The sequence below is a fragment of the Copidosoma floridanum genome, unplaced genomic scaffold (genome assembly GCF_036245765.1).
Source record: "Copidosoma floridanum isolate Cflo_tuat_1 unplaced genomic scaffold, Cflo_Japanese_pri ptg000030l, whole genome shotgun sequence".
Classification (NCBI taxonomy): Eukaryota; Metazoa; Arthropoda; class Insecta; order Hymenoptera; family Encyrtidae; genus Copidosoma; species Copidosoma floridanum.
Genome location: NW_028321907.1, coordinates 38,741,389 through 38,753,861, shown reverse-complemented (window position 1 = coordinate 38,753,861; position 12,473 = coordinate 38,741,389). Strand labels below are relative to the sequence as shown.

General features: G+C 31.4%; 1 protein-coding gene across 1 annotated transcript in view; it reads left to right on the top strand.

Annotated features, from left to right (window-relative positions):
• The window catches only part of LOC106637461 (actin, muscle), a 59,007-nt gene that overhangs the window by 44,773 nt on the left and 1,761 nt on the right, over nucleotides 1-12,473 (top strand). The gene's annotated exons all lie outside the window — the stretch shown is intronic.

Genomic DNA, 12,473 nt, shown 5'->3' with positions numbered 1-12,473 from the left:
CATAATACAATACTCAGTTGTTGGGAAGATTCACGATTTTAATAAAAAAATGACTATTTTGCACGTGTTTATGACAAATTTTTAGGTTAGGCAACGGCTACAAAATATTATTAGTACTCTATCTACTTTACTTAATACAAAAGCTGCTAGCTACAGTAATTATTATAGTACTGTATTGATTGGTTCAGGAGATTCACGATTCGAATCGAACAAACAACGATTTCTTACCTGATTTCGACAGTTTTTTAGGTTAGTATATAACTGGAAAATGTTACTCAAGATTCTTCAGAACTTCTCAATATATGACCTTGTAGCTAAAGAAATTTTCTTAACACTGGATTTTATTTTTAAGGATTTTTACGATTTTCAGTAAATAGTTCTTTTTTTTTAGTCATTTTCATATTTTTTGTAGGTTAGAAAATGACTTGATGGTGTTGACTATATTTTTTCTATATTGCTAATTCAATAACCTACAAGCTCCAAAAAGTTTTATCGTCCTACCTTACTCTGATCTGGAGATATACAATTTTGAGAAAAAAAACCCGATTTTTACCACTGTGCGACTGGGCTAAAGTGAATAAGGTACCTGTTATGCAACTGAAGTCCATATAAAGCACAAGTACTATACACTTTTGTTTCTCTTATTTACTATATGACACTGCAGTATATGGCATTTACACTTTACAAGGACTTAAATTTTTCAGCTGCTACCTTACACACTTTTACCCAGTCAGTAAGGTGTTTTTTTTCGTAATCTCAGTATTCTGGGTTTGTGTCCTACAATCAGAGTTTTTTTATCCAATCCTACTTCAATCGCTTTTTGGAACGAAGTTCTTTTTCTCGCATTATGAGTTTTGGGCGAATGGGGGCTACTCCGAAAAAAGTGTAACAAGACTTTTTTCTGAGCCCGCTATAGTAATACAGCCGTGTACAAAGCTATATTCAATGACGCATGCAGCTCTCTTTCTTCCTTCCTGGGTGCGCACTAAAGAAATTGATGGCTCTCTTTTGTTTGGAGTGCTTCAGTTGTACTCGGCCAGAAGCTCCTCCCCGTGCTGCGTACCGTTAGCCCTACATCAACATTTACAGCGACCGCTGTGAACACATACTTACGACAGCTTGACTCGACATATAACTTATTTGTCTTTCCCCGTTCTCCGTACCACGCGCTATTGCATACATTGCACTGGCTGTAAAAGTGGCTGTTAAGTCCATTGCCTTAAAACTAAAAAATACGATTCAATCTGATGTTTTTCAGTAGAGAAAAAGTTGGCCATTCCGCTATAAAATTTTTATAGTAACACGAGAAAAATAGTTTTGTCCAAATCGAAAGTTGGCTTCATTTATTTATTTAAAAATTTATGATTAGTTGCAAATTTTTTATTTAGTTTTTAGCTTGTATCTACACTTTTATTGCTCGTAGAAAAATCTTACAACCGTCAATCTTTTTATCATCAAGTTTCTTACAAAATAGACATTTTAAAAAATTTATAATTTATTGGTTACACCACACTAATGGTAACAATGTACAAAAAAAAATTTTGTTTACCGAAAAAACTTTTGATCGGCGTAAGAAAAAATCGACCATGTCAAGTTGAACGCAACCGAGAAAAAGCATAGATATAACGCTGCATACGCTGCATAACAAGAATCTGTTTGTAAAATAACGAAATAATTATTAGTTTTTGTTAATCAATTTTTTAAAGTGTACCTTTTAAGTGTTATTACAAAACTTAATTGCCAATTTATAAGAATAATTGTGCTGTTGTGCTTACACAGTCACAATCCATATTTTATTTTTTCTGATTTCGTAGGACATGTGCCAACACCAAACAAAATTTATTAAATTTTCGATATTAATTCCTGGCCTTCTGTGCTTGATGATTGCTGATTACTGTAGCCAGAAACTATCATATCTGCACGGTGATTGTTCATTTGAAGTTAAATTAACTAATTTTTACGTAGTATATTTTTGTTACATATACTTCACAACTTTTCGCATTGTTAGTGTTAGAAGTTTTAGTAATTGGAGACTTATATAATAAATTATTTAAAGGCTTATTAATTTTAAGACAGTTAGATTAAGGAACTTGAGATCTCGATTTTGAGACAATTTAGTTGGAGCAGATAATTAAAAATATATTTATTTTAGTACATGAGACTAGCTCAGACTTTTTCTTGTTTTCAACTTTAAAGCCACACATATACACTTAGGTGCCTCATAATCCAGGTAGTATTATAACTATATTTTTTTACTTATTAATGAGTAATAGATCATATCTCAATCTATGAAAACAAGTATTGCTGATTACAATTTTTGTTTTACCAAATCTTGCATTACAATAAATAGTTACTTGAAAAAGTTGCTTGCGTAAAGATGGCGTAAGGTTGAAGGAGCTTGAGAAAACGACGTGGCAGTTGAAATAGTTGGTGCAGAGTACTTTTCAAGAAGCTACAGCATGGTATTATAAGCGATCAGATGAGACTGCTGGTTTTGTGCATTGTAATTTTTTGTGGTATAAGTCTGCTCACATTAATTGTCGTCTAGGCTAAGAAAAGTAAAATGATTGAACTTCTTTCATTTTATATCCAGGCTATTTACATAATTGTTATAACGGCATTAAAGAAATTTACTGTGCCCACCTCAGCAAAATTTGTCAAGGCATTTGAAAAAGAGCTTAAAAGAAACGCCTGTCATACTAGAAGTGCCTCAGTTGTACATAGCATGCCGTCCACCTCAAATGTTCAGGGGTGGCAGAACAGGTGGGGCTTATGTGGGAAATTTCATTATTACGAAGAGTGAGGGTTAAGGTTAATTGGCTATAAATGTATATATATAGCAACTAACCATGTATCCTCGATATGTATACATCTACATACCGGTATTATATAGTTATTTTGGTGGGTCTGTCTACACATCTCCTCCACATCCAGACTAGGGACTGCAGCAGACGACATTTGGTTTCGCTATGAGAGTACAACGCAGACGCTATTCTCTACTTGCTTGACTTCCATGGATGCATGCAATAGCTGTGTTGTTGGGTAGGAGAGCATCACAGCTCATGCCTTGTCGACATGGAGTAGATAACTGTGGCACCAGACTACCGATGGTGCTAACGCATATTTATAGTCTTCGGCGATTTGCATGGACTGCGATGGGATTTGTCCATCGACCTTCATGCGTTTTGCTCTGAATCATATGTAGCGTATTTCTGCTTATGAAAACGATTATGCAGTAGCTTGTAAGACTCAGTAGCAGTAAAAGTTTATCAACTTATCTATGTAACAAATTGCTATTTAAAGGAAAATTCATCCATGTTTGATGTGAAATTATGATTTGTAAATAAGTACATTAGTAGAGTGATTGTAGGTGTCATAATATATTTAATTTATATCTTCTTCATAAGTATCATTTCGTTACAACTAAAAATGACTACAATAGATAACCTTTTGATACTTATCTTAGCCCCCTTGGAACTTTGTATAAAAATAAGAAAATAAGTATACCAGTGTAGGATTGACGAGATGTATTCCATATTATGAGTTAAGATATAATTAATTTATAAAACATGAAATTGAGATTTATGTAACTAAATTTAAACTACAAGCTTATTATTCTTTAAAGATTTAAGAGAGGTGTGGTTGCAGGATAGACCTATCAATGTAGTCTTATACGTTTCCTAATTTAGCATTTATTCGTTTTGAAATTATGTGTTGTACAATTAAATGACAGGATAACTTATTAGATTTTATCAACCATACCTAGTGGCAATAAACCTAGTAGTACATTGTATAATGCAAAAGCGCGAAGACATTTGAACAATCTTGTCAACGTTGATCAACAAACATTGATCATCATCACTAGTATATACTCGATAAGCGTAATAATAATTATCAAAGCAAGATATCCTGTATAATATTTAGTAAAGAACTTGATTAAAATCTTCAACCACTAATTCAAAGTTTAATGAATAAATAAATCGATGTGTGTCAACTCTTATAGAGCGTTTTTAATATTAAAATTTCGTGCATTATTGGGATACTTATTACGGTAGGGTATTAACTAAAACTAACAATTCTGAGGTTATACACTTGATAAGTTAAGAAAAATTACTTTTCCTGCTTTGGGCGTCTTCTTAACTTTCGGACGCTCGTTGCACCCTCAGTAGGAAAATTAAAAAGCGCATCCAACCGATGCATACACAGAGAGTCCCTCAGGCCCTGCTTCGCGGGTCCCTCGAGCCTGGTGCTTGTCCTGGAGATGTGTGCTACCAGGTATGAGAACTACTTATAATGTACGGAGTATCTCTATTTAGCTGTACCTTTCTTCCATTATTCCTTCTTCAAAAAAAGTTTGAACGTTTAACTCAATTATCTCACAAACTAATTTGAAAAGCTATATTGTACTGAAACATCTTTGATTATGCCATAATAAATAATCAAAATTATATAAAATAGGATCTTATTTTGGAAGTAAAGATTTTCTTTCTTTGGCAAACCTATTGGATTGGAAGTAATCATTGGAATATCAGAACAAGTAGAGGACGTTTGACTTGACATATATAAGTATGTGAAATGGTATACACATATGTTTAATGATTCGAAATTCATATAATTATCTGATAATAATAAATGTAGAAGCCGAAATGGCTTGGAAATTAATTAGTAGTACAATCTTTAAAAAGGCCGTTTGATGGAGAATACTAAAACATATAGCATCTACGTTCTTCTATTTTTTGTACCTATATATTCTCTGCACTTGTGCATATGTAGATAAGACTAATATTAGTACATATTTGCCTATTATTATTGTTATTTCTCGTAAATGGTCTCATTTCTTTTATTATTTTTAGTAAAATTTTCGACGAGGTAACTTTTCGTTAAGAGATTCTTTAATAAAAAAGATAAATATAAATGAGAAACTTCTTCATTTTTATAATCGATTCTAAATACTGGAAATGGTGGGTTGATGCGCAGAGTACGTAGGTGGTGGAGCCCCACTAGTTGAATTTAATAAAACGGTAGTTTTCAATTAGTATGCTCATAACAAGCTGCTACTTCAAACTTAAAATTAGGCAACTCCTGAAGACCCTTATAAGTTATTAATAGAATATTAAATAAATAATTATGGTTGTATCGGATTCGTTGAATTGAATAAGTTGCATGATATTGTAAGATTGTCGTGTACAAAAAATTGTTAACCTGTGTAACTTTATTTACAAAATAAAGCCAATACATTTAGTCGTTAAAAATTACACCTAAAAAGCTTATCCAATGCTAATTTAATACCTAATTCTTTAATTAAATCATAGTCACGTATGTGTAATAAAGTTATATTTTTAAATCTGTTTTGGGGTATCCTATTACTGATATCGTTTTAAGCCTTATGAAAAAAAAACTTCGTTTATTCGTGCACGAAGAACTTGGAATCGTTAGTAACAGGCGTAACGTGGGGAATTCATCATGTAACAAAATTTGACGCGGGAAGCACCCACCACCTATAGTAGGTCTTTCGCTTCCCCTGTGAACATCACTTAAGAAACCACATTCCACGATTGTGACTGGCCCACAAACATGATAGTCACATGTATTTATTTAAAATCAAAAGTGACTTACACAATGCCGACTTTTATTTTGTAGCAGATATGCACATATGTATAATAGCTGTAGCTGGGCTTAAAGCACAATAAGTGTTGGCTGTTTGCACATAGAGACGTATCTGATTTTGATAAAGTTATTTGCAGAGAAATGTCTATACTTATTGACTGATCAAAGGAACAAGTTGAAAAAGTGTTTCATTAAAAAAAGTACAATCCAAGATCTGACAGTGGGACAAGGTAACTTACGGTATTACCACATGGTTTTTTCTTTCTTTCTTTTTTTTTTTTTTTTTTTTTTTCTATGAGCTACTAAAATACAAAAAATGTGTTTTTTGATTCTTTAAAACTTTCCTAATATGTATGACTGAAAAAAAGTCTTGCATGACGCTTAAATGTCAAAACTATCTATAAAATGAGACCAGGTGTGTTAAAATAAATTTTTGTTTTGTTTTAAGAATTGCAATAAGCTGCTCAAAACCCCTGTATTTTAATTAATCTTTAACACAGTTAATTAGGAGTGTAGACGTTTGAAAATATAATAGAATAAAGATTCTGCAGTATCAGAGGTATTTTTTTGTAAGTCTTCATAGTTGCATATTTTTTGCAAAAATCAATTCGTCAATTAATCAAGCACTTTTTTGTAAATTTATTGCTGCAACTTATGCAAGTCGTAGATTGTTACATTTAGGTGCATTTGCTTCCTGGAGCGTAACACCTTCATTTTTTTTGGTGGCATAATACCAATAGCCTTGCAAAATGAATGGCAAAAATTGCTTACTTGTAAATTAAAATAACATAGAGAATTTGAATTGAATCGATTAAAAATCGTGTCCATTGAAGAGATAATTCTTTATAAGTGAAAGAAAAGCCTTGTAACCAATTTCTAAAAAAAGAAAAGAAAAAAAAAAAAACCAAAAAAAAACACTTTTCAAAGAGATTTAAGCACTTAACATCTTGCACACTAGGCAAGCCCCTTACCCACTTTGCTATGAGCGATCCTGACATAGAAAAACCTATTATTTCATGATATTATTTGATTCCAAGAACAGCTAATAATACAATAAATAATGACAAGTACTATTTTTCAAATAAAGTCAATTTGAACAGCATAGCCCTTAGTACTTGTCATTATTTATTCTATTATTTCATGTTACCTTACAGATCGTTAATTAATTGCAATGTAAATCATTTTCAATGTTAATTATTTTCAGTGTAAATTTGTGTTTATTGTGTTTTCATTCATTTGGTTTCATTTTAAATTAAATAAGTCAGTCATTTAACAAAATATATTTTTTTGGTACATATTTTTTTCTATTTATTTGAAAGATTTATTTATTTGCCATTTTTAAAATTAAGAAATTATTGTTGATACAATTTTTTAACATTTCTACAGAATTTTCATACATTAAAAAAAAACGTCTGTACTGTATAAATACAATAATTCATTTTTGTTGCGTTTTCTTCTTTCACAATTTTTCCTTTGTGATTGAGAACAAAACTCAGAGAGGTGGGAGGTGCAAATATATACTAGAACACTGCAAATTATTTTTCTCATAAGAAAGAACTTACATACAAGAACTTACACATACTTGGCCCCTTTTTTTTGTTCTTAAAAAAAAAAAAAAATCTATAGATCTATTAAAAAAAAAAGGAATAGGTTTATTGAACAGTAATCTTTTATACAAACCAAAAATGGGAGCTTTCTATGAATCTTATAAATCCAATTTAAAGCAACTTTTGCTTAAGGTTATATGTTAAATTACAAATTTTTTTAAATTAAACATGTGAAAAAGGGTGCAGTTAAACGATCTGCTATTTTATAAGGGTATTTCTTATTTTCTTTGGAAGTTCTGAAACCATCGGAAGATTTGATAAAACTGCATATAGTCTTATACTGGCCAGCCTATAACATTTTGTTTATATTGTATTGTGCCATAATATGTTGCTTATAATGGTTTAGTGATTAAATATTAAAATATTTATTAAAACTACACCCAACTACCGTAGGTATACTCATTTCAACGGTAATTGCACCACCTTTGTACATAATATCGTTTCATACGAGATATATTGATATTTATAATTGTATTGTTTGCCTTATAACTTTATAGAAGTACAACTTCTTACTTGGTTTTGTTATTTTATTTTCTAACGTAATATTTCACAACGTACGTGGTTAAAATTTTCAGAGAATAGAGCTCAACAGTTGTATTAAAAAAAGTATTTGGCGCGTCGTTTAGTGGTACATATTGATTTAGAAACAATATTTGTATCAATGGAACTTTGTCTGCAATGTAGAGATAATGAGCATCGGGTACTGTGACAAATGAGTACTGGTGTTACAAATCGTGTATGCTGGAAGAATATTAATATGTCGGGTGTCTGTGGTTGTCCAAATTATAATTAACCGAGTTAGAACCAACTTGGTGGGATAAGGCTGGCCACGTGTTTGTTTTTATATACAACAATGTATAAGTATTTTCTGACGCCTTTCGTTGATTTTTTTCTTTTAATAGTTCTTTGGTGTGAATCTTATTTTAACACCACAATAAATAAAGTACAAATCATTCAATCTATTTAGATGGCTAGAAGTTTCAAGTAATGAATGTCAAGGTTACGGTGGAAATCTGATTTATCATATAATGAATCATTTGTTTGTCTATTTTGATGATGCTCTTTCAGTTTCAATTAACGTTCTGCAATCGTTTATAGCATTTAAAATCTTTCTTCTAATTTGCCCTCTTGCAAGTGTAGGCATAGTTAAAAAATTTTTAAAAGAGCTGTTTTTTTGCTAACTTTATTGCAAACCCTAAAAAGGACCAGTGAGATTAACTCTTCATTGACTGAAGGTTTTAGCAAACCTGCCTGCCTGGATCGCTTTGAACTGTTGGAGCTGATTGTAGTACTTTTTTCTACGTCTCCTGGTATTACGCTGACAATTTTAGCATTTAAAGCACTTTGTTCGTTGTTTTAGTGGTCCAAAGTGGAGATTGGTTCGTGCCCTTTAGTATTAAAGATCGTCCCGTTTGCTTAAGTTTTTTTTTTTTTTTTATAGCCTTACTATTAGGTTCACCGAGCGCAGATCTCAGAGAGAATCGATGATTCCTGGTTGAATATTGAGAGTCAAGTGAGTAATGCAGGGTCGTCGGTAGCCAGAATTCCTAGCCTCATGATGAATATTTCCGCTCATGACATCTACCAGTGAATGACTGACTTGGTTTAAAAGTGGCCATCTTTATATAATTTGTAAGTGGACGAATCGTTGTTAAAATTTCCTTTAAAATATTTGTCGGAAATAGTTGTAACAAAAACATTTGTTGGCAAGGTAATTAAGTGTTAGAGGAACGTAAAAAGGACGAATGAGATTGACAATGCTGTAGTGAACTTAAAGATTTATTGTAGCCCCAAAGGGTCAGTTGGATACTTTCGGTCAGAGGCTAATTATATTTTCAGTAGACAAAGGCTGCCTGAAATCCTCAAGGTAATTCTCTCTGACTTGCTGTTGTAGTAAGAGGTGCTTTTGTAGCACCAGGTTGATCGAAAGGACGGCCACGATGCTCTAAAGCATTAGAGCAATGTCATGCTGGAGACGTTGGCGTTCAGAATGCCTATTTTTCGTAGACTATACGCAAGCCATTTATAAAGTGTTAAGAATCAGTATGCGAAATTTCAGCATAGTCGGTTCAGTAGTTTTCGTGTTTAGCGACAACAACGTATTTTAGCAGTAGGCTTTATATATTGGTGAGATTTTGTGTTGTAGGATTTTCGATAAGCCTCACTCGTTTAAACTATGAAAAGTTTGCGTTCTAAAAATGTGTTATGTAAAATGTAGTCCTTCAATTTGAAAGTCAATTTATAATCAATTAAGAATAATACATTGAAATAGTGAACTCAATTAAACTAAATACATACGCAAACCATGGAAGATTCCATTAACTCAGTAAATAATATTCTAATCATCAGAAAAAAAAGAATAAGTACGATTTTAGTTGTGAGAAACAAGAGAACTATAATGAGGGGAAAACAGACAAAAAAGCCCTGCACATGAAAAGATTAATGTTTTACAGAATTGAAACAAAAAAGGGTACAACGCAAATAATGCAATGATAAAACCTAGTAAAGTGAGTAGGAAGACTTAAGTTATTCTCGGTGCTATAAAGTTGGCTGCAAAGACTCAGCAAAATCGAGGGAACCGTGCCAACAGCTGTGAACGCAGTGCGGTATATACCCCTGATAAAATTGAAATCGTCGTCAAGACTGAAGGAAGATTGTGTCTTGATGCACAGAGGGTGAGATGGGTCAGCATGGTAGATTTTTCTTTAGGAGTTAGATAATTTCTTTCGTGCTTAGATAATCAAGCTGGCACACGTGTGGAGAAAGATTTTGTGTAGTCATTTAATAAAATGTAATTATGTTTTTAATATTCACTATGATAATATCTTACATATTCGTAAGAAAAGTAAAGAACTAGATTTTTTAGAAGAAATAGAAATCAACAAATTCAGAAATTCAGACAGACTATTGTAAGGCCAACTAGATCTCAATAGGTCACCTTTACTTAATTAAAAATTTTAATGCAACTACTATGTTAATATATAACGTATACTTTTATTGTATTATTATGTATTGACTCTGTCTTCAGTACGTATAGTATATAGCAACGTAAATTAGTTTAGTTGGAATTCGATAGCCATCTGAAGAAGGTACTGTGTACTGAAGCAGCTGTTATGGCAATACTTAAGTTTTAATAAAGAGTGAAGATTATAAATCTAATGTGTTTTAATTGTTATAAACATGAATCTTTTCAAGTGTGGACCAACACTATTGATTATAATACTTTGCAATTTCTTTAATATTTCTCGTTGATGAATTTCGAATAACTTTTAGGGACCATCTTCATGCCTACAATAAAATGCTAGAGCTCTTAGGATATATTATAACAATATATTTTCCCTCACCATGTTTGTGCCAACTCTTTGTACGAGGATTCACGCTATAAAGTTAAAACGAAACGAAAAAATAAACGAATTTTGTAGAATTTTAGCTTCAGCATGAAAATTATCCTTTGTGGCGAATCATATCATTTAATTGTAATTCTCTTATTCTAAAACGAGTACTAGAAAATATTGACTGTTTTTTAATAATTTTTATAACCGATTAGGCAAGAAGTAACAAACACATATTCATGAGAATGTATTAATCTACAAACAAACTGATTGAAGTAAAAAAAATTCTTTTTATCATAAATACGATGGCATTTAGTTGGATCACATAATTTAAAAAAAAAACTACATCACACATGGAGCGCTTCATTAAATTATACTTATATGCATGAAAGTATGCTAAGACAACATCTTAGTGACTGATTTATTTGCGACATTTGTAAACATTCAAAAGTAAATATTTTGATCAAGTCATTTTTTTCTATTCTAAGAACACCAAAATCTTACTACAGGTGATATAGTATCTAAGACTTAATGTGATTACTTCCATGAACGAAGATTTCTTCTTTTAGTAATTTGTATGCCATGCAGGCGGTAGGAAGGATGGTCATGAAATAGAGACAATGAAACTAGTAGATACAGGAGTTGAAGTTATTATGGTCACAAGTAATTATTATACGAAATATTTAGACTAAAACGACTTCTACTTATTCTAATTAATTGCACTAAATTTATCTATTAATAACCACTGCAATGTTGGTATGGAATCGATTACATCTAAACAAGACGACAATTTTGCATTTGTTCTGATTTTTCTGAAATTAACTTAGGTGGTGTCCCAAAACACTTACATTTAAATAAAATCTGTTTCAGTACAGCTGAGTTAACCAAGAGTTAAAAATTTCGGTTTTCAATTACAAAAGAAAAAATATCAATGTTGGTTTTTTCAAATCAGTAGCAAAAAATATCCTCCAACAATGAAGGGTAGTTAAGCATCACCATTATGAAACGATTACTTGAAAACTGGGATTCACTCTGATTTTTTTAAAAGTGTAACGTTACCTAGTTTAAAGGACGTAGCAGTATTTAAGTGCGCCAATATTTTATTCTTGTTACATATTATAACATTGATTTAATGCCAACTTACTCATACTTATTATTCATTATTGTTAGGTTGTATGAACTATGTTTTCAACTATTTTTAGAAAGTTTTTGTACTTACTATACTCAATTATCATTATTTTTTTAAATATGTTATATCTTATTTTACTTAACATACCATAGCAGCTTTCTTCTTACTAGCGGTCTTCTGATTTCTTTTTACACAACGTAATACATCTAATACAAAAAAAAACAAGGCTAAAAACTGGCACAAAAAAATTTTAATTCAATGAGCTCTATAACTTTTAAATTCAACATTTTGTTGTTGAGTTGAAACTTATTTTTGTAACAGGCAAAAATCGTTTTTATCGCTGTTTTTGTACATATTTTACTTCATGAAGCATCTACATTGTGATGTAGAGCAAAGTGTATAGTACAAAAAGTTGCATTTGAACCAAATCTACAGCTGTGTCTGTGAACGTTAGCGTGTAAAATGTGTCTTAAAAAAGTTATCACTTAAAAACTGATTTTTTTTGTCTTACAGGGCTGTACTAAAAATGCCGTTAAAATTCTTCCATTCGATGAAACTTGCCCAAATGTAAATTATTAGCTTACAAATCCAACTTGATCTTACAAACAAAATTTCAGCCCATTTGCACACATACACTATGCGAACAACTCATATCACCCTCATACTAAATTAAAAATTTGTTTTACACAGAATGAGGCGATTTTTAAATGTTTATTCTTTTTGTTCTTATAAGAATCATGTTACAATGTTAATTATAAGAAAAATTATCAAAATGATCTAATAGAGGAATAAGTAATA